Source organism: Rattus norvegicus, chromosome 5 (genome assembly GCF_021556685.1).
Source record: "Rattus norvegicus strain SHRSP/BbbUtx chromosome 5, alternate assembly SHRSP_T2T, whole genome shotgun sequence".
Lineage (NCBI taxonomy): Eukaryota > Metazoa > Chordata > Mammalia > Rodentia > Muridae > Rattus > Rattus norvegicus.
Window position 1 is genome coordinate 29,828,976 of NC_141538.1, and position 23,249 is coordinate 29,852,224.

Below are 23,249 nucleotides of genomic sequence, written 5' to 3' on the forward strand. Positions count from 1 at the left end.
TGAGCAAGTTGTCATTGAGTAGAGCATTGTTCAACTTCCATGTATATGTGGGCTTTCTGTCATTGTTTTATTGAAGACCAGTCTTAGCGAGTGGTGATCTGATAGGATGCATGGGATTATTGCTATCTTTCTGTATCTGTTGAGGCCTGTTTTGTGACCGATTATATGGTGAGTTTTGGAGAAGGTTCCATGAGGTGCTGAGAAGAAGGTATATTCTTTTGTTTTAGGATGGAATGTTCTATAAATATCTGTTAAATCCATTTGGTTCATAGCTTCTGTTAGTTTCTCTACATGTCTGTTTAATTTCTGTTTCCGTGATCTGTCCATTGATGAGAGTGGGGTGTTGAAATCTCCTACTATTATTGTGTGAGGTGCAATGTGTGCTTTGAGCTTTAGTAAGGTTTCTTTTATGATTGTAGTTGCCCTTGCATTTGGAGCATAGATATTTTGGACTGAGAGTTCATCTTGGTGGATTTTTTCCTTTGATGAATATGAAGTGTCCTTCCTTATCTTTTTTTTTTAATGACTTTTGGTTGAAAGTCAATTTTATTTGATATTAGAATGGCAACTCCAGCTTCTTTCTTTGGACTATTTGCTTGGAAAGTTGTTTTTCAGTCATTTACACTGAGATACTGTCTGTCTTTGCCTCTAAGGTGTGTTTTCTGCATGCAGCAGAATGCTGAGTCCTCTTTACATATCCAGTCTGTTAGTCTATGCCTTTTTATTGGAGAATTGAGTCCATTGATGTTGAGAGATATTAAGGAATATCGAGTCACTTCCTGTTATTTACGTTGTTAGAGGTGGAATTATGTTTGTTTGTCTCTCCTTTGGTTTCATTGCAAGGAAATTATATTTTTGCTTTCTGTACGGTGTACTTTCTCTCCTTGTGTTGGAGCTTTCTATCTATTATCCTTTGTAGGGCTGGATTTGTAGAAAGATATTGTGTAAATTTGTTTTTTTTCATGGAATATCTTGGTTTCTCCATCTATGTTAATTGAAGGTTTTGCTGGATACAGTAACCTGGGCTGGCATTTGTGTTCTCTTAGGGTCTGTATGACATCTGTCCAGAATCTTCTGGCTTTCATAGTCTCTGGTGAGAAGTCTGGTGTAATTCTGATAGGTCTGCCTTTATATGTTACTTGACCTTTTTCCTTACTGCTTTTAATATTCTTTCTCTTTTTTGTGCATTTGGTGTTTTAACTATTATGTGATGGGAAGAATTTCTCTTCTGGTCCAATCTATTTGGAGTTCTGTAGGCTTCTTGTATGTTTATGGGCATCTCTTTCTTTAGGTTAGGGAAGTTTTCTTCTATAATTTTGTTGAATATATTTACTGGTCCTTTAAGTTGGGAGTCTTCACTCTCTTCTATACCTATTATCCTTAGGTTTGATCTTCTCATTGTGTCCTGGATTTCCTGAATGTTTTGGGCTAGGAGCTTTTTGTGTTTTACATTGTCTTTGACAGTTGTGTTGATGTTTTCTATGGTATCTTCTGCCCCTGAGATTCTCTCTTCTATCTCTTGTATTCTGTTGGTGATGCTTACATCTGTGACTCCTGATCTCTTTCATAAGTTTTCTTCTCCAGGGTTGTCTCCCTTTGTGCTTTCTTTATTGTTTCTATTTCCATTTTCAATTTGTTCACCTGTTTGGTTGTGTTTTCCTGTATTTCTTTCAGGGATTTTTGTGTTTCCTCTCTAAGGGCTTCTACTTGTTTACTTGTATTTTCCTGCATTTCTCTAAGGGAATTCTTTATTTATTTCTTAAAGTCCTCCATCATTATCAAAAAATGTGATTTTAAATCTAAATCTTGCTTTTCTGGTGTGTTTGGATATCCAGTATTTTCTTTCTCATCAGGCCTTTGTCTTCCTTTCACTAGGTCTGAAATATTCCAGCAGAATCTTGAACAGTGCACAGACAAGGACTACAGCTCACAGAGACAGAACTGTCCACCAGGATCACTGAGTGTGCAAAAATGTCAACGACTCCCCAATCTCAGTCCTAATGGCAATCTTGGGCTGCATTTTGTTCTTTCCTTTGCCTTCCTATGTGTGAGGCATCCTTCATGTTGTCTACATCTGACCCAGGAAAAGTCTCTTTGGAGGGCTTCAGCGGAGTGCTGAGGGACATCAAGAACTGCTGGGCATCCAGGAGGAGTCTTAAGAGTGACAATTTTTGCTAGTCCTGATGGGTCATCAAGTATAATTTCATGGAGTTCAATCATGCCAATTTGAAAGACTTTGAGATATCTCCTGGAACATGTCTCAGGCTTAACTTTGGGAGGACCTGTCCATCTACAATAAACCACCCCCAATGTGACCTGTCTATACTCATCTTGAAGAAATTGTTACCATCTTGCCTGCCCTTCTGCTGTGTTTACAAGGCCAGCAACAGGCTGTAGGTGTTTGTTGCCAATCTGCAGCAATTGAATGCTACTTAACTCACCTGTTTTATTTGGTTTTTGGTTTGAAGTTTGATTGTTTTATGTGTTTCCTTTTCTTTGTTTTCATTTGAAATTTTGTTATTTATTTGTTATCTTTTTGTTTTTGTAATTAATTTGCTATATTCCTAGGGCTATATACATTGAACTCATTGACTCTACACTTTAAAATGTTGTTGAATATATTAATGTGTGCTTATAGTAAAGATGTGACCCTTCACTCACAAGAGCCTCTTGTATTCATACGTGGTTCCCTGTCCTGTAATAGAACAAGTCTCAGACAACAGTGGTTTTCTGCAAGTCTCATGCAGCTTAGCCTTCACGATTAGTTCACAGCCAGCCAGAGCTGCACAGAAACTGTGCCCCCAATGTGATTATTATGTCATACTCTGTGGATCCCGACTTCATAATGAAAAAGTATCCTTGCTGTATCCTTGTGCTCATAATTTTAGCTACCTTTATAATGAACTACTCTGTGGCTAATCATGTTGGACAAAGGAGAAACACAGAAGTATTTCTATAATACATTACAGGAAATAAAAACACGCAGTAAGGTAATATAAAAGATATCAGGACACACAGAGCTGTATGCCTCCGTTTTTCTTGAAATATAGTGTCAGCGATAAATGCAGAGATAATAAATTCCATGAATTTTGGAGGGAGAGATATTTTTAGTATTATTGTTGGTGGTTTGTTTGTTCTTCTCAATAATGACAATTTTTGCTGAGTCCTTTTCTATATATTTGGTACCTTCTTTTGGGGGAGGGTGTTTGATTTTTGAATTATATCTTTTTTAATTTTATAAGTGGGTATTTTCTTTATCTAAATTTCAAATATTTTGCCCATTACAAGTTTCCAGTCAGGAAACCCCTATCCTATCCCCCCAAACCCTGCCTCCATTAGGGTGCTCCCCCACCAGCCCACCCACTCCCTTCCACCCTCCCATGTTTGTTTGCATGCAATCCTACCAGCGGCCAGCAGAGGGCAGTGATTTCCACTTGGACCCGAAGTGAGAGAGGACTCTTAATTGCCCTTTAGGTTCTCTAGGATTCAAATTATCAAACTGATGAGCTGTCCTGGATTTTGTCCTTCGTGGGGTGAATTAGTTGGACTGAAACACACACACACACACACACACACACACACACACACACACACACGGAAGAAATTTCTTGAGACCTGTGGGACACATACAGGAATAGTTATGCTAATTAGGCATTAATGCTTTCAGGATCAGGCCTCAGCATCTCAGCATTTTTAGGATTCAGGCAGATCTCTCACAATTTTTCCTGGACGGCCATGCAGATGAGGACCATCAGATGAAATGCTGAATTTAGGAGCTCTCCTGGGAGTGGAGCTGGTGAGTAAATCCTGTTGATGGACAATTAAAGCAGTGTTGAGGGAAAGCTTCAGGCTAGCCTGGGGGTATGGAGTCTACAGCAGAGCCCACACACCTCTGGTGGAGAATTTTCCCCTCGGATTAAGAAGGGAGAGGAGTGGTAGATGCTGCTCTTTTACCCCTGCAGCTCTCACAGTGTAATGGGGAGTGTTTCATTCTGATGAGCAAGTGATTCTCCTGATGCTCCCCTCAACCATGTAACTTCTAAGACTATATCATGATGCTTGGAGGAAGGAATCCCATGGGTCTCCAGATTTATGGTGTAAGCCAAGGAATTGGAGTATATGTCACATGCATGGGCCTTGGGTTTATACATTTCAGGGAGAAGAATCTCCCTCATCCAAGGTCTTTAGATCTTTGGGTGTTAACAAAGATGTTCTATCCATATCAAGGCCTTAACCAACTCTCCCTCTCCTCAGAACTGAGTGGTAATGGAGCAGTGAGAACTCTGAAGCTCTGGAAGGAGAGTGTGCGAATGGGTGTTCCTGGCTCAAAAGTGAGTCTCTGGAAAAGGCACTGCAGACACTGGTCAGTCAGGGTAGAGGGAGTTAGCAAGGAAGCTATGGCATTTCCCAGTGACATCACCGGTAGGGTCTTCCCTGGAAATTCTCTTGTATCCAGGAGAACCCTAGAACCTTCTGTGATGTCACCAGTGTTGTGGTGACACCAACTGCCTGAGCGATTTCCCTTCATTTCCTAATGGGTTCCCGAGGAGGCATGTTCTCCAGGATCCTCAGTCTCTTTCGGAGGGACAATCATATCCATGCAGAGACCAGACCAAGGCAGAGGGAGGCCAGCCTTCTAGCACGTTGGAGAACAAGACGAATGGAAAGGTCCTGGAGGAGGACAAGTGAGTACTGGGCAGGGGTAGGGGAGCTTCCTGGAGGAGGTCGGTTTGAGCTGGTCCTTCCAGGACGAGGACGTATGATTTGGAGCCTCAGTCTTCCTAAATGGCTGACCCAAATCAAAAATTTCTGATCATTAGTTTGACAGATAGCCAAAAATTGATATATGACAATGGGCTTCTGTTGGACCTCTTTAATGTCATGGGGAGTGTCAAAGAATACCAGGATGAGCCTCTGTAAGAATAACAAACTGTCTCTCTAAGGATAGGCTGTTGAAGCACTTCATTCTCAGCAGTGTCCTGTAGGTTACGTGGGTAATTGACGCCAAGAGGGATACTCTCCTGGTCATATATCAAGGTCTCAGTTACTTTGAAGTCACATGATAAGGGATTCACGATGTTAAGCAGTTTGGACTCTAGGACTTACCTGCCTCATATCAGGCATTAGTTGAGAATGTCCTCCAATAATTCTCATTTGGGCCAGCTTTTGCATTTCAGTGCCCGGGGAATGACATTAGGAAGTGTGGTATATGTCTATGATTGCATATGTCGTCATAGGAGTATGATGGTTGGGAACAGGGACATAGCTGAGGAGTTAAGCTTAAAGATAGCTCTCTTGGTCTGCCAGGGATTCACTGTCTCTCTAGAACTGTGTGTCCTCAGACTTCACTTTTAGACCAAGGAGAGTTTTTCCTGACACTGTGTCCTCATCAATGCCAGTTTACTTGTGTTTATCTACGTACAGAGTTTCCTCAGAAGGCTGCATCCCAACCCTCCAGTTTTTAAAGCTGAGAAAATGTGCAGGCCTGTGTGATCTCTTACCCTTCTCCCTTGGGCATGAGAGAGTGACCTCAGCTGAATCACACTGGATTATCCTGCTGAATAGCACTGCTGTGGGCCGGATAACTGGCATGACATGTCCTCACCAGGCGTTTTTAAAACTTTTATTAGATATATTTCTTTACTTACATTTCAAAGGTTATTCCCCTTCCCAGTTTCCTGTCCATAAGCCCCCATTGCCGCCCCTCTCTCTCCCCAATACATGTATTCCCTCTATACATTCCCCTTTCTGCCCCCCTATGCCCTCGCACTGGTGGTCCAACCTTGGCAGGACCAAGGGTTTCGTCTTCCCCTGATGCCCCAACAAGGCTATTCTCTGCTACATATGCAGTTGGAGCCCTGGGTCAGTCCATGTATAGTCTTTGGGTAGTGGTTTAGTCCATGGAAGCTCTGGTTGGTTGGCATTGTTGTTCTTATGGGGTTGCAAACCCCTTCAGCTCTTTCAATCCTTCCTCTAATTCCCCCCAAGGGGGTCCTATTCTCAGTTTGGTGGTTTGTGGCTAGCATTGACCTCTGTATTGGACATGTTCTGGATGTGTCTCTCAGGAGAGATCTATATCCGGTCCCTTTCAGCATGCATTTTCTAGTTTCATCAATCTTATCTAGTATTGGTGGCTATATATATATATGGGCCACATGTCAGTCAGGCTCTGAATGGCCATTCCTTGAGTCCAGAGTGGTTGTACCAGTCTGCAATCCCACCAACAATGGAGGAGTGTTCCTCTTTCTCCACATTCTCCCCAGCATCTGTTGTCACCTGAGTTTTTCATATTAACCATTCTGCCTGGTGTGAGGTGGAATCTCAGGGTTGTTTTGATTTTTATTTCCCTAATGATTAAGGATGTTGAGCATCTCATTAGGTACCTCTGAGTCATTTGACATTCCTAAGCTGAGAATTCTTTGTTTAGCTCTGTACCCCATTTTTAATAGGTTTATTTGGCTTTCTGGAGCTAACTTCTTGAGTTCTTTGTATATTTTGGATATTAGCCCTCTATCAGACGTAGAATTGCTAAAGATCTTTTCCCAATTGTTGGTTGCCATTTTGTCCTAATGACAGTGTCTTTTGCTTTAGAAAACATTTACATTTTTATGAGGTTCCATTTGTCGATTCTTTTTTTTTTTTTTTTGTTCTTTTTTTTTCGGAGCTGTGGACCGAACCCAGGGCCTTGCGCTTCCTAGGTAAGCGCTCTACCACTGAGCTAAATCCCCAGCCCCCATTTGTCGATTCTTGATCTTAGAGCATAAGCCATTGGTGTTTTGTTCAGGAAAATTTCTCCAGTGCCCATGTGTTTGAGACTCTTCCCTACTTTTTCTTAGTTCAATAGTTTGAGTGTATCTGGTTTGATGTGGTGGTCCTTGATCCACTTGAATTTAAACTTTGTACATGGTGATAAGAATGGATCTATTTGCATTCTTCTACATTCTGACCTCCAGTTGAACCAGAACCATTTGTTGAAAATGCTATCTTTTTTCCTTTGATTGTTTTTAGCTCCTTTGTCAAAAAAAATCAAGTGATCATGGTGTGTGGATTCATTTCTGGGTCTTCAATTCTGTTCCACTGATCTATCTGCCTGTCTCTGTCCCAATTCCATACAGTTTTTAATGACTATTGCTCTATAATACTGCTTAAAGTCTGGGATCGTGGTTCCCCCAGAAGTTCTTTTATTTTTGAGTATAGGGTTTGCTATCTTGGTTTTTTTGTTATTCCATATGAATTTGAAAATTGCTCTTTCTATCTCTATAAAGAATTGAATAGGAATTTTGATGGGGATTGCATTGAATCTGTAGATTGCTTTCGGCAAAATGGCCATCTTTACTATATTAATCCTGCGAATCCATGAGCATGGGAGATCTTTCTATCTTCTGAGATCTTCCTCAATTTCTTTCTTCAGAGATTTGAAGTTCTTGTCATACAGATCTTTCACTTGTTTGGTTAAAGTTACACCAAGATATTTTATTATTTGGGACTATTGTGAAGGGTGTCATTTCCTTAATTTCTTTCTCAGCCTGTTTATCCTTTGAGTAGAGGAAGGCTACTGATTTGTTTGAGTTAATTTTATACCCTGACACTTTGCTGAAGTTATTTATCAGGTCAAGTAGTTCTCTGGTGGAACTTTTGGGGTCACTTACATACACTATCATATCATCTCCAAATAGTAGTATTTTGAATTCTTCCCATCCAATTTGTATCCCTTTTACCTCCTTTTGCTGTCTGATTGCTTTGGCCAGGACTTTGTGTACAATATTGAATAAGTAGGGAGAGAGTGGGCAGCCTTATCTAGTCCCTGATTTTAGTGGGATTGCTTCAACTTTCTCTCCATTTAGTTTAATATTAGCTACTGTTTTGCTGTATATTGCTTTTGCTATGTTTAGGTGTGGGTCTTGATTTCATGATCTTTCCAGGACTTTTATCATGAAGGGGTGTTGAATTTTTTCAAATGCTTTCTCAGCATCTAATAAAATGCCCATGTGGGTTTTATCTTTGTGTTTGTTTATATAGTGGATTACATTGATGGATTTTCATATATTAAACCATCCCTGCACCCCAGGGATTAAGCCTACTTGATCATGATGAATGATCATTTTGATGTGTTCTTGGATTCGGTTTGCAAGGATTTCATTGAGTATTTTTATGTCAATATTCATAAGGGAAATTGTCTGAAGTTCTCTTTCTTTATTTGATCTTTCTGTGGTTTTGGTATAAGAATAATTGTGGCTTCATAGAATGAATTTTTTTTTTCAGAGCTGGGGACCGAACCCAGGGCCTTGTGGTTGCTAAGCAAGCGCTCTACCACTGAGCTAAATCCCCCATAGAATGAATTTGGTAGTGCTTCGTCTGTTTCTATTTTGTGGAATAGTTTGGACAGCATTGGTATGAGGTCTGCTATGAAGGTCTGCTAGAATTCTGCACTGGGCTCTTTTTGGTTGGGAGAATTTTAATAACTGCTTCTGTTTCTTTAGGAGTTATGGGGTTATTTAGATGGTTTATTTGTTCCTGATTTAACTTTGGTACCTGGCATCTGTCTAGAAAATTATCCATTTCCTGCAGATTTTCCAGTTTCTTGAATATAGGCTATACAGTAATTTGGGCTGGCATTTGTGTTCTCTTAGGGTCTGTATGACATCTGTCCAGGATCTTCTGGCTTTCATAGTCTCTGGTGAGATGTCTGGTGTAATTCTGATAGGTCTGCCTTTATATGTCACTTGACCTTTTCCCCTTACTGCTTTTAATATTCTTCCTCTGTTTTGTGCATTTGGTGTTTTAACTATTATGTGATGGGAAGAATTTCTCTTCTGGTCCAATCTATTTGGAGTTCTATAGGCTTCTTGTATGTTTATGGGCATCTCTTTCTTTAGGTTAGGGACGTTTTCTTCTATAATTTTGTTGAATATATTTACTGGTCCTTTGAGTTGGGAGTCTTCACTCTCTTCTATACCTATTATCCTTAGGTTTGATCTTCTCATTGTGTCCTGGATTTCCTAGATGTTTTGGGCTAGGAGCTTTTTGTGTTTTACATTGTCTTTGACAGTTGTGTGGATGATTTCTATGGTATCCTCTGCCCCTGAGATTCTCTCTTCTATCTCTTGTATTCTGTTGGTGATGCTTGCATCTGTGACTCCTGATCTCTTTCCTAAGTTTTCTTCTCCAGGGTTGTCTCCCTTTGTGCTTTCTTTATTGTTTCTATTTCCATTTTCAGTTCGTTCACCTCTTTGGTTGTGTTTTCCTGTAATTCTTTCAGGGATTTTTGTGTTTCCTCTCTAAGGGCTTCTACTTGTTTAATTGTATTTTCCTGCATTTCTCTAAGGGAATTCTTTCTTTCTTTCTTTCTTTCTTTCTTTCTTTCTTTCTTTCTTTCTTTCTTTCTTTCTTTGGAGCTGAGGACCAAACCCAGGGACTTGAGCTTGCTAGGCAAGCGCTCTACCACTGAGTTAAATCCCCAACCCCAATTTATTTCTTAAAGTCCTCCATCATTATCAAAAAATGTGATTTTAAATCTAAATCTTGCTTTTCTGGTGTGTTTGGATATCCAGTATTTTCTTTCTCACCAGGCCTTTATGTCTTCCTTTCACTAGGTCTGAAATATTCCAGCAGAAGCTTGAACAGTGCACAGACAAGGACTACAGCTCGCAGAGACAGAACTGTCCACCAGGATCACTGAGTGTGCAAAAATGACAACGACTCCCCAATCTCAGTCCTAATGGCAATCTTGGGCTGCATTTTGTTCTTTCCTTTGCCTTCCTATGTGTGAGGCATCCTTCATGTCGTCTAGCATCTGACCCAGGAAAAGTCTCTTTGGAGGGCTTCAGCGGAGTGCTGAGGGACATCAAGAACTGCTGGGCATCCAGGAGGAGTCTTAAGAGTGACAATTTTTGCTAGTCCTGATGGGTCATCAAGTATAATTTCATGGAGTTCAATCATGCCAATTTGAAAGACTTTGAGATATCGCCCGGAACATGTCTCAGGCTTAACCTTGGGAGGACTTGTCCATCTACAATAAACCACCCCCAATGAGGCATGTCTATACTCATCTTGAAGAAATTGATACCATCTTGCCTGCCCTTGTGCTGTGTTTACAAGGCCAGCAGCAGGCTGTAGGTGTTTGTTGCGAATCTGCAGCAATTGAATGCTACTTAACTCACCTGTTTTATTTGGTTTTTGGTTTGAAGTTTGATTGCTTTACGTGTTTCGTTTTCTTTGTCTTCATTTGAAATTTTGTTATTTATTTGTTATCTTTTTGTTTTTGCAATTAATTTGCTATATTCCTAGGGCTATATACATTGAACTCATTGACTCTACACTTTAAAATGTTGTTGAATATATTAATGTGTGCTTATAGTAAAGATGTGACCCTTCACTCACAAGAGCCTCTTGTATTCATACGTGGTTCCCTGTCCTGTAATAGAACAAGTCTCAGACAACAGTGGTTTTCTGCAAGTCTCATGCAGCTTAGCCTTCACGATCAGTTCACAGCCAGCCAGAGCTGCACAGGAAACTGTGCCCTCAATGTGATTATTATGTCATACTCTGTGGATCCCGACTTCATAATGAAAAAGTATCCTTGCTGTATCCTTGTGCTCATAATTTTAGCTACCTTTATAATGAACTACTCTGTGGCTAATCATGTTGGACAAAGGAGAAACACAGAAGTATTTCTATAATACATTACAGGAAATAAAAGCACGCAGTAAGGGTATATAAAAGATATCAGGACACAGAGAGCTGTATGCCTCCGTTTTTCTTGAAATATAGCGTCAGCGATAAATGCAGAGATAATAAATTCCATGAATTTTGGAGGGACAGATATTTTTAGTATTATTGTTGGTGGTTTGTTTGTTCTTCTCAATAATGACAATTTTTGCTGAGTCCTTTTCTATATATTTGGTACCTTCTTTTGGGGGAGGGTGTTTGATTTTTGAATTATATCTTTTTTAATTTTATAAGTGGGTATTTTCTTTATCTAAATTTCAAATATTTTGCCCATTACAAGTTTCCAGTCAGGAAACCCCTATCCTATCCCCCCAAACCCTGCCTCCATTAGGGTGCTCCCCCACCAGCCCACCCACTCCCTTCCACCCTCCCATGTTTGTTTGCATGCAATCCTACCAGCGGCCAGCAGAGGGCAGTGATTTCCACTTGGACCCGAAGTGAGAGAGGACTCTTAATTGCCCCTTAGGTTCTCTAGGATTCAAATTATCAAACTGATGAGCTGTCCTGGATTTTGTCCTTCGTGGGGTGAATTAGTTGGACTGAAACACACACACACACACACACACACACACACACACACACACACACGGGAGAAATTTCTTGAGACCTGTGGGACACATACAGGAATAGTTATGCTAATTAGGCATTAATGCGTTCAGGATCAGGCCTCAGCATCTCAGCATTTTTAGGGTTCCGGCAAATCTCTCACAACTTTTCCTGGACGGCCATGCAGATGAGGACCATCAGATGAAATGCTGAGTTGAGGAGCTCTCCTGGGAGTGGAGCTGGTGAGTAAATCCTGTTGATGAGCAATCAAAGCAGTGTTGAGGGAAAGCTTCAGGCTAGCCTGGGGGTATGGAGTCTACAGCAGAGCCCACACACCTCTGGTGGAGAATTTTCCTCTCTACATTAAGAAGGGAGAGGAGGAGAGTTGTGCCGGCGTCCCAGTCTGAGAAGAGCAGGAGGAGGTGGCGGCTTTGGGAAGATGGCTCCTTCTCCTACTAAACGAAAAGACCACTCTGATGAGAAGTCCAAGGATCGATCTAAAGATAAAGGGGCCACTAAAGAGTCCAGTGAGAAGGATTGTGGAAGAGATAAGACTCTGAAGAGAAGCAGTGCTTCAAGCAGAAGCAGCAGCACCAGGTCTAGGTCCAATTCGACCTCCAGCTCGGGCTCCAGCACCAGCACCGGCTCAAGCAGTGGGTCTAGCTTGTCCTCTGTATCCAGCCGCTCAACAAGCTCCAGCACATCCCGAAGCTCCAGTTCTAGCAGCAGCTCCTGCTTCCCAAGCCCTTTTGGGCGCAGACATGACAAAAGGCGGAGCTCCGGCTCCAAATCCGAACCACCTAAAAGAGATGAAAAAGAGAGGAAAAGGCAGAGTCCTTCACCTAAACCTACCAAAGTGCACATTGGGAGGCTCAGCAGGAATGTGACCAAGGATCACATCATGGAAATATTTTCTACTTACGGGAAAATTAAAATGATTGACATGCCTGTAGAAAGGATGCATCCTCATCTATCCAAAGGCTATGCGTATGTGGAATTTGAGAATCCAGATGAAGCAGAGAAGGCACTGAAACACATGGATGGAGGACAAATTGATGGCCAAGAGATCACTGCTACTGCGGTGTTGGCACCCTGGCCTGGTCCACCGCTTCAGCTATTCAGCCAACCCAGGAGAAAGCTTCCACCACCTCCCATGTGGCATAGGTCACCCCCACGGATGAGGAGAAGGTCTCGATCCCCAAGACGCAGGTCCCCTGTGCGAAGGAGGTCTCGATCCCCCGGCCACAGCCGACACAGGAGCCGATCCAGTTCCAATTCCTCCCGATAAGCAGGGACATCGATTCGTACCTCTGTAACTTATGTTCCCCAGACTCAGTTTTTTGTCCTTTTCTTTAGGCAAATGAGGATCTGTAAGGAAGGATCCCTTAGCAGGGTAGGCTTTGAAGACAGCAGTTGAGATATTTCCTCTGCAAGAGGGTTCTGCCTTATAGAGGTACTGTTGATTCAGTCCGCCCCTTCAGTTCTTGCTAGTCTGGTAGCAAAGCCAACTGGAACATAGGCCAGTACACCGTTTTCCAGATGACCTAGGACCCATCAGACAACCTGGCCAACCCTTGCTGTGCCACACCAGCCAGTGGAAAGGACCATGCCTCTGTTCTGTTAGGCATGCCCATGAGTCCTGCTGAGTACCCTTCTTCTTTTTTTTTTTTTTTTGAGCTGGGGACCGAACCCAGGGCCTTGCGCTTCCTAGGTAAGCGCTCTACCACTGAGCTAAATCCCCAGCCCCTGCTGAGTACCCTTCAACTTCTAGGGTTAAAACCTTTGGAGGATTCCTCCATAAATGGTTGTCTTTTCTGTCCCTGTGTCTCTGTTACTTTCTAGAATTGGTGAGCCAGTTCTACAGGGTCCTCATGAAACCTAGCCCACCCCATTGTCACCTGCCATTCGCGGTGATGTCGCAGGTTAGCCTTGGCAATGTGTGCATTGCCTCTTTGCTTTTGTTGTACAGTCAGTACTATAAAATCTGTTTTGAGTTTTATAACTTTGTAGCATTTTAGATAAGGTTGTGTTTGTACTTGTGTAGAGTGAAAGGACTGTTGAATAAACCTAGGGTTAGAATGCAAAAAAAAAAAAAAAAAAAAAAGAAGGGAGAGGAGTGGTAGATGCTGCTCTTTTACCCCTGCAGCTCTCACAGTGTATTGGGAAGTGTTTCATTCTGATGAGCAAGTGATTCTCCTGATGCTCCCCTCAACCATGTAACTTCTAAGACTATATCATGATGCTTGGAGGAAGGAATCCCATGGGTCTCCAGATTTATGGTGTAAGCCAAGGAATTGGAGTATATGTCACATGCATGGGCCTTGGGTTTATACATTTCAGGGAGAAGAATCTCCCTCATCCAAGGTCTTTAGATCTTTGGGTGTTAACAAAGATGTTCTATCCATATCAAGGCCTTAACCAACTCTCCCTCTCCTCAGAACTGAGTGGTAATGGAGCAGTGAGAACTCTGAAGCTCTGGAAGGAGAGTGTGCGAATGGGTGTTCCTGGCTCAAAAGTGAGTCTCTGGAAAAGGCACTGCAGACACTGGTCAGTCAGGGTAGAGGGAGTTAGCAAGGAAGCTATGGCATTTCCCAGTGACATCACCGGTAGGGTCTTCCCTGGAAATTCTCTTGTATCCAGGAGAACCCTAGAACCTTCTGTGATGTCACCAGTGTTGTGGTGACACCAACTGCCTGAGCGATTTCCCTTCATTTCCTAATGGGTTCCCGAGGAGGCATGTTCTCCAGGATCCTCAGTCTCTTTCGGAGGGACAATCATATCCATGCAGAGACCAGACCAAGGCAGAGGGAGGCCAGCCTTCTAGCACGTTGGAGAACAAGACGAATGGAAAGGTCCTGGAGGAGGACAAGTGAGTACTGGGCAGGGGTAGGGGAGCTTCCTGGAGGAGGTCGGCTTGAGCTGGTCCTTCCAGGACGAGGACGTATGATTTGGAGCCTCAGTCTTCCTAAATGGCTGACCCAAACTCAAAAATTTCTGATCATTAGTTTGACAGATAGCCAAAAATTGATATATGACAATGGGCTTCTGTTGGACCTCTTTAATGTCATGGGGAGTGTCAAAGAATACCAGGATGAGCCTCTGTAAGAATAACAAACTGTCTCTCTAAGGATAGGCTGTTGAAGCACTTCATTCTCAGCAGTGTGCTGTAGGTTACGTGGGTAATTGACGCCAAGAGGGATACTCTCCTGGTCATATATCAGGGTCTCAGTTACTTTGAAGTCACATGATAAGGGATTCACGATGTTAAGCAGTTTGGACTCTAGGACTTACCTGACTCATATCAGGCATTAGTTGAGAATGTCCTCCAATAATTCTCATTTGGGCCAGCTTTAGCATTTCAGTGCCCGGGGAATGACATTAGGAAGTGTGGTATATGTCTATGATGGCATATGTCGTCATAGGAGTATGATGGTTGGGAACAGGGACATAGCTGAGGAGTTAAGCTTAAAGATAGCTCTCTTGGTCTGCCAGGGATTCACTGTCTCTCTAGAACTGTGTGTCCTCAGACTTCACTTTTAGACCAAGGAGAGTTTTTCCTGATACTGTGTCCTCATCAATGCCAGTTTACTTGTGTTTATCTACGTACAGAGTTTCCTCAGAAGGCCGCATCCCAACCCTCCAGTTTTTAAAGCTGAGAAAATGTGCAGGCCTGTGTGATCTCTTACCCTTCTCCCTTGGGCATGAGAGAGTGACCTCAGCTGAATCACACTGCACTATCCTGCTGAATAGCGCTGCTGTGGGCCGGATAACTGGCATGACATGTCCTCACCAGGCGTTTTTAAAACTTTTATTAGATATATTTCTTTACTTACATTTCAAAGGTTATTCCCCTTCCCAGTTTCCTGTCCATAAGCCCCCATTGCCGCCCCTCTCCCTCCCCAATACATGTATTCCCTCTATACATTCCCCTTTCTGCCCCCCTATGCCCTCGCACTGGTGGTCCAACCTTGGCAGGACCAAGGGTTTCGTCTTCCCCTGATGCCCCAACAAGGCTATTCTCTGCTACATATGCAGTTGGAGCCCTGGGTCAGTCCATGTATAGTCTTTGGGTAGTGGTTTAGTCCATGGAAGCTCTGGTTGGTTGGCATTGTTGTTCTTATGGGGTTGCAAACCCCTTCAGCTCTTTCAATCCTTCCTCTAATTCCCCCCAAGGGGGTCCTATTCTCAGTTTGGTGGTTTGTGGCTAGCATTGACCTCTGTATTGGACATGTTCTGGATGTGTCTCTCAGGAGAGATCTATATCCGGTCCCTTTCAGCATGCATTTTCTAGTTTCATCAATCTTATCTAGTATTGGTGGCTATATATATATATATATATATATGGGCCACATGTCAGTCAGGCTCTGAATGGCCATTCCTTGAGTCCAGAGTGGTTGTACCAGTCTGCAATCCCACCAACAATGGAGGAGTGTTCCTCTTTCTCCACATTCTCCCCAGCATCTGTTGTCACCTGAGTTTTTCATATTAACCATTCTGCCTGGTGTGAGGTGGAATCTCAGGGTTGTTTTGATTTTTATTTCCCTAATGATTAAGGATGTTGAGCATCTCATTAGGTACCTCTGAGTCATTTGACATTCCTAAGCTGAGAATTCTTTGTTTAGTTCTGTACCCCATTTTTTTTTTTTTTTGGTTCTTTTTTTTCGGAGCTGGGGACCGAACCCAGGGCCTTGCGCTTCCTAGGTAAGCGCTCTACCACTGAGCTAAATCCCCAGCCCCCTGTACCCCATTTTTAATAGGTTTATTTGGCTTTCTGGAGCTAACTTCTTGAGTTCTTTGTATATTTTGGATATTATCCCTCTATCAGACGTAGAATTGCTAAAGATCTTTTCCCAATTGTTGGTTGCCATTTTGTCCTAATGACAGTGTCTTTTGCTTTAGAAAACATTTACATTTTTATGAGGTTCCATTTGTCGATTCTTTTTTTTTTTTTTTTGTTCTTTTTTTTCGGAGCTGTGGACCGAACCCAGGGCCTTGCGCTTCCTAGGTAAGCGCTCTACCACTGAGCTAAATCCCCAGCCCCCATTTGTCGATTCTTGATCTTAGAGCATAAGCCATTGGTGTTTTGTTCAGGAAAATTTCTCCAGTGCCCATGTGTTTGAGACTCTTCCCTACTTTTTCTTAGTTCAATAGTTTGAGTGTATCTGGTTTGATGTGGTGGTCCTTGATCCACTTGAATTTAAACTAAAATGGATCAATTTGCATTCTTCTACATTCTGACCTCCAGTTGAACCAGAACCATTTGTTGAAAATGCTATCTTTTTTCCTTTGATTGTTTTTAGCTCCTTTGTCAAAAAAAATCAAGTGATCATGGTGTGTGGATTCATTTCTGGGTCTTCAATTCTGTTCCACTGATCTATCTGCCTGTCTCTGTCCCAATTCCATACAGTTTTTAATGACTATTGCTCTATAATACTGCTTAAAGTCTGGGATCGTGGTTCCCCCAGAAGTTCTTTTATTTTTGAGTATAGGGTTTGCTATCTTGGTTTTTTTGTTATTCCATATGAATTTGAAAATTGCTCTTTCTATCTCTATAAAGAATTGAATAGGAATTTTGATGGGGATTGCATTGAATCTGTAGATTGCTTTCGGCAAAATGGCCATCTTTACTATATTAATCCTGCGAATCCATGAGCATGGGAGATCTTTCTATCTTCTGAGATCTTCCTCAATTTCTTTCTTCAGAGATTTGAAGTTCTTGTCATACAGATCTTTCACTTGTTTGGTTAAAGTTACACCAAGATATTTTATTATTTGGGACTATTGTGAAGGGTGTCATTTCCTTAATTTCTTTCTCAGCCTGTTTATCCTTTGAGTAGAGGAAGGCTACTGATTTGTTTGAGTTAATTTTATACCCTGACACTTTGCTGAAGTTATTTATCAGGTCAAGTAGTTCTCTGGTGGAACTTTTGGGGTCACTTACATACACTATCATATCATCTCCAAATAGTAGTATTTTGAATTCTTCCCATCCAATTTGTATCCCTTTTACCTCCTTTTGCTGTCTGATTGCTTTGGCCAGGACTTTGTGTACAATATTGAATAAGTAGGGAGAGAGTGGGCAGCCTTATCTAGTCCCTGATTTTAGTGGGATTGCTTCAACTTTCTCTCCATTTAGTTTAATATTAGCTACTGTTTTGCTGTATATTGCTTTTGCTATGTTTAGGTGTGGGTCTTGATTTCATGATCTTTCCAGGACTTTTATCATGAAGGGGTGTTGAATTTTTTCAAATGCTTTCTCAGCATCTAATAAAATGCCCATGTGGGTTTTATCTTTGTGTTTGTTTATATAGTGGATTACATTGATGGATTTTCATATATTAAACCATCCCTGCACCCCAGGGATTAAGCCTACTTGATCATGATGAATGATCATTTTGATGTGTTCTTGGATTCGGTTTGCAAGGATTTCATTGAGTATTTTTATGTCAATATTCATAAGGGAAATTGTCTGAAGTTCTCTTTCTTTATTTGATCTTTCTGTGGTTTTGGTATAAGAATAATTGTGGCTTCATAGAATGAATTTTTTTTTCAGAGCTGGGGACCGAACCCAGGGCCTTGTGGTTGCTAAGCAAGCGCTCTACCACTGAGCTAAATCCCCCATAGAATGAATTTGGTAGTGCTTCGTCTGTTTCTATTTTGTGGAATAGTTTGGACAGCATTGGTATGAGGTCTGCTATGAAGGTCTGCTAGAATTCTGCACTGGGCTCTTTTTGGTTGGGAGAATTTTAATAACTGCTTCTGTTTCTTTAGGAGTTATGGGGTTATTTAGATGGTTTATTTGTTCCTGATTTAACTTTGGTACCTGGCATCTGTCTAGAAAATTATCCATTTCCTGCAGATTTTCCAGTTTCTTGAATATAGGCTATACAGTAATTTGGGCTGGCATTTGTGTTCTCTTAGGGTCTGTATGACATCTGTCCAGGATCTTCTGGCTTTCATAGTCTCTGGTGAGATGTCTGGTGTAATTCTGATAGGTCTGCCTTTATATGTCACTTGACCTTTTCCCCTTACTGCTTTTAATATTCTTCCTCTGTTTTGTGCATTTGGTGTTTTAACTATTATGTGATGGGAAGAATTTCTCTTCTGGTCCAATCTATTTGGAGTTCTATAGGCTTCTTGTATGTTTATGGGCATCTCTTTCTTTAGGTTAGGGACGTTTTCTTCTATAATTTTGTTGAATATATTTACTGGTCCTTTGAGTTGGGAGTCTTCACTCTCTTCTATACCTATTATCCTTAGGTTTGATCTTCTCATTGTGTCCTGGATTTCCTAGATGTTTTGGGCTAGGAGCTTTTTGTGTTTTACATTGTCTTTGACAGTTGTGTGGATGATTTCTATGGTATCCTCTGCCCCTGAGATTCTCTCTTCTATCTCTTGTATTCTGTTGGTGATGCTTGCATCTGTGACTCCTGATCTCTTTCCTAAGTTTTCTTCTCCAGGGTTGTCTCCCTTTGTGCTTTCTTTATTGTTTCTATTTCCATTTTCAGTTCGTTCACCTCTTTGGTTGTGTTTTCCTGTAATTCTTTCAGGGATTTTTGTGTTTCCTCTCTAAGGGCTTCTACTTGTTTAATTGTATTTTCCTGCATTTCTCTAAGGGAATTCTTTCTTTCTTTCTTTCTTTCTTTCTTTCTTTCTTTCTTTCTTTCTTTCTTTCTTTCTTTCTTTCTTTGGAGCTGAGGACCAAACCCAGGGACTTGAGCTTGCTAGGCAAGCGCTCTACCACTGAGTTAAATCCCCAACCCCAATTTATTTCTTAAAGTCCTCCATCATTATCAAAAAATGTGATTTTAAATCTAAATCTTGCTTTTCTGGTGTGTTTGGATATCCAGTATTTTCTTTCTCACCAGGCCTTTATGTCTTCCTTTCACTAGGTCTGAAATATTCCAGCAGAAGCTTGAACAGTGCACAGACAAGGACTACAGCTCGCAGAGACAGAACTGTCCACCAGGATCACTGAGTGTGCAAAAATGACAACGACTCCCCAATCTCAGTCCTAATGGCAATCTTGGGCTGCATTTTGTTCTTTCCTTTGCCTTCCTATGTGTGAGGCATCCTTCATGTCGTCTAGCGTCTCACCCAGGAAAAGTCTCTTTGGAGGGCTTCAGCGGAGTGCTGAGGGACATCAAGAACTGCTGGGCATCCAGGAGGAGTCTTAAGAGTGACAATTTTTGCTAGTCCTGATGGGTCATCAAGTATAATTTCATGGAGTTCAATCATGCCAATTTGAAAGACTTTGAGATATCGCCCGGAACATGTCTCAGGCTTAACCTTGGGAGGACTTGTCCATCTACAATAAACCACCCCCAATGAGGCATGTCTATACTCATCTTGAAGAAATTGATACCATCTTGCCTGCCCTTGTGCTGTGTTTACAAGGCCAGCAGCAGGCTGTAGGTGTTTGTTGCGAATCTGCAGCAATTGAATGCTACTTAACTCACCTGTTTTATTTGGTTTTTGGTTTGAAGTTTGATTGCTTTACGTGTTTCGTTTTCTTTGTCTTCATTTGAAATTTTGTTATTTATTTGTTATCTTTTTGTTTTTGCAATTAATTTGCTATATTCCTAGGGCTATATACATTGAACTCATTGACTCTACACTTTAAAATGTTGTTGAATATATTAATGTGTGCTTATAGTAAAGATGTGACCCTTCACTCACAAGAGCCTCTTGTATTCATACGTGGTTCCCTGTCCTGTAATAGAACAAGTCTCAGACAACAGTGGTTTTCTGCAAGTCTCATGCAGCTTAGCCTTCACGATCAGTTCACAGCCAGCCAGAGCTGCACAGGAAACTGTGCCCTCAATGTGATTATTATGTCATACTCTGTGGATCCCGACTTCATAATGAAAAAGTATCCTTGCTGTATCCTTGTGCTCATAATTTTAGCTACCTTTATAATGAACTACTCTGTGGCTAATCATGTTGGACAAAGGAGAAACACAGAAGTATTTCTATAATACATTACAGGAAATAAAAGCACGCAGTAAGGGTATATAAAAGATATCAGGACACAGAGAGCTGTATGCCTCCGTTTTTCTTGAAATATAGCGTCAGCGATAAATGCAGAGATAATAAATTCCATGAATTTTGGAGGGACAGATATTTTTAGTATTATTGTTGGTGGTTTGTTTGTTCTTCTCAATAATGACAATTTTTGCTGAGTCCTTTTCTATATATTTGGTACCTTCTTTTGGGGGAGGGTGTTTGATTTTTGAATTATATCTTTTTTAATTTTATAAGTGGGTATTTTCTTTATCTAAATTTCAAATATTTTGCCCATTACAAGTTTCCAGTCAGGAAACCCCTATCCTATCCCCCCAAACCCTGCCTCCATTAGGGTGCTCCCCCACCAGCCCACCCACTCCCTTCCACCCTCCCATGTTTGTTTGCATGCAATCCTACCAGCGGCCAGCAGAGGGCAGTGATTTCCACTTGGACCCGAAGTGAGAGAGGACTCTTAATTGCCCCTTAGGTTCTCTAGGATTCAAATTATCAAACTGATGAGCTGTCCTGGATTTTGTCCTTCGTGGGGTGAATTAGTTGGACTGAAACACACACACACACACACACACACGGGAGAAATTTCTTGAGACCTGTGGGACACATACAGGAATAGTTATGCTAATTAGGCATTAATGCGTTCAGGATCAGGCCTCAGCATCTCAGCATTTTTAGGGTTCCGGCAAATCTCTCACAACTTTTCCTGGACGGCCATGCAGATGAGGACCATCAGATGAAATGCTGAGTTGAGGAGCTCTCCTGGGAGTGGAGCTGGTGAGTAAATCCTGTTGATGAGCAATCAAAGCAGTGTTGAGGGAAAGCTTCAGGCTAGCCTGGGGGTATGGAGTCTACAGCAGAGCCCACACACCTCTGGTGGAGAATTTTCCTCTCTACATTAAGAAGGGAGAGGAGGAGAGTTGTGCCGGCGTCCCAGTCTGAGAAGAGCAGGAGGAGGTGGCGGCTTTGGGAAGATGGCTCCTTCTCCTACTAAACGAAAAGACCACTCTGATGAGAAGTCCAAGGATCGATCTAAAGATAAAGGGGCCACTAAAGAGTCCAGTGAGAAGGATTGTGGAAGAGATAAGACTCTGAAGAGAAGCAGTGCTTCAAGCAGAAGCAGCAGCACCAGGTCTAGGTCCAATTCGACCTCCAGCTCGGGCTCCAGCACCAGCACCGGCTCAAGCAGTGGGTCTAGCTTGTCCTCTGTATCCAGCCGCTCAACAAGCTCCAGCACATCCCGAAGCTCCAGTTCTAGCAGCAGCTCCTGCTTCCCAAGCCCTTTTGGGCGCAGACATGACAAAAGGCGGAGCTCCGGCTCCAAATCCGAACCACCTAAAAGAGATGAAAAAGAGAGGAAAAGGCAGAGTCCTTCACCTAAACCTACCAAAGTGCACATTGGGAGGCTCAGCAGGAATGTGACCAAGGATCACATCATGGAAATATTTTCTACTTACGGGAAAATTAAAATGATTGACATGCCTGTAGAAAGGATGCATCCTCATCTATCCAAAGGCTATGCGTATGTGGAATTTGAGAATCCAGATGAAGCAGAGAAGGCACTGAAACACATGGATGGAGGACAAATTGATGGCCAAGAGATCACTGCTACTGCGGTGTTGGCACCCTGGCCTGGTCCACCGCTTCAGCTATTCAGCCAACCCAGGAGAAAGCTTCCACCACCTCCCATGTGGCATAGGTCACCCCCACGGATGAGGAGAAGGTCTCGATCCCCAAGACGCAGGTCCCCTGTGCGAAGGAGGTCTCGATCCCCCGGCCACAGCCGACACAGGAGCCGATCCAGTTCCAATTCCTCCCGATAAGCAGGGACATCGATTCGTACCTCTGTAACTTATGTTCCCCAGACTCAGTTTTTTGTCCTTTTCTTTAGGCAAATGAGGATCTGTAAGGAAGGATCCCTTAGCAGGGTAGGCTTTGAAGACAGCAGTTGAGATATTTCCTCTGCAAGAGGGTTCTGCCTTATAGAGGTACTGTTGATTCAGTCCGCCCCTTCAGTTCTTGCTAGTCTGGTAGCAAAGCCAACTGGAACATAGGCCAGTACACCGTTTTCCAGATGACCTAGGACCCATCAGACAACCTGGCCAACCCTTGCTGTGCCACACCAGCCAGTGGAAAGGACCATGCCTCTGTTCTGTTAGGCATGCCCATGAGTCCTGCTGAGTACCCTTCTTCTTTTTCTTTTTTTTTTTTTTTTGGTTCTTTTTTTCGGAGCTGGGGACCGAACCCAGGGCCTTGCGCTTCCTAGGTAAGCGCTCTACCACTGAGCTAAATCCCCAGCCCCTGCTGAGTACCCTTCAACTTCTAGGGTTAAAACCTTTGGAGGATTCCTCCATAAATGGTTGTCTTTTCTGTCCCTGTGTCTCTGTTACTTTCTAGAATTGGTGAGCCAGTTCTACAGGGTCCTCATGAAACCTAGCCCACCCCATTGTCACCTGCCATTCGCGGTGATGTCGCAGGTTAGCCTTGGCAATGTGTGCATTGCCTCTTTGCTTTTGTTGTACAGTCAGTACTATAAAATCTGTTTTGAGTTTTATAACTTTGTAGCATTTTAGATAAGGTTGTGTTTGTACTTGTGTAGAGTGAAAGGACTGTTGAATAAACCTAGGGTTAGAATGCAAAAAAAAAAAAAAAAAAAAAAAAAAGAAGGGAGAGGAGTGGTAGATGCTGCTCTTTTACCCCTGCAGCTCTCACAGTGTATTGGGAAGTGTTTCATTCTGATGAGCAAGTGATTCTCCTGATGCTCCCCTCAACCATGTAACTTCTAAGACTATATCATGATGCTTGGAGGAAGGAATCCCATGGGTCTCCAGATTTATGGTGTCAAACCAGGGTAAAAACGAATCTACTCTTCATGAGTGACAGAGAGATACACACAGAGAACATCACTGTAGATGCAGGGCTCCTTCTGTTTATGACTGAGGTGATCAGAGTGTGAG

At 42.2% G+C, this 23,249-nt stretch overlaps 1 long non-coding RNA gene and 2 pseudogenes across 1 annotated transcript; all 3 read left to right on the plus strand.

The window, feature by feature from the left end:
• Positions 1 to 2,860: 2,860 nt before the first annotated feature.
• On the plus strand, positions 2,861 to 10,379 carry LOC148005676 (uncharacterized). The gene is made up of 3 exons (XR_015620129.1): positions 2,861 to 3,796; positions 4,255 to 4,685; positions 9,594 to 10,379. It is a non-coding gene; the product is annotated as an uncharacterized LOC148005676 (long non-coding RNA).
• A 1,332-nt stretch (positions 10,380 to 11,711) lies between these two features.
• On the plus strand, positions 11,712 to 12,562 carry LOC148005677 (RNA-binding protein with serine-rich domain 1 pseudogene; annotated as a pseudogene).
• On the plus strand, positions 21,209 to 22,955 carry Rnps1-ps5 (RNA binding protein with serine rich domain 1, pseudogene 5; annotated as a pseudogene).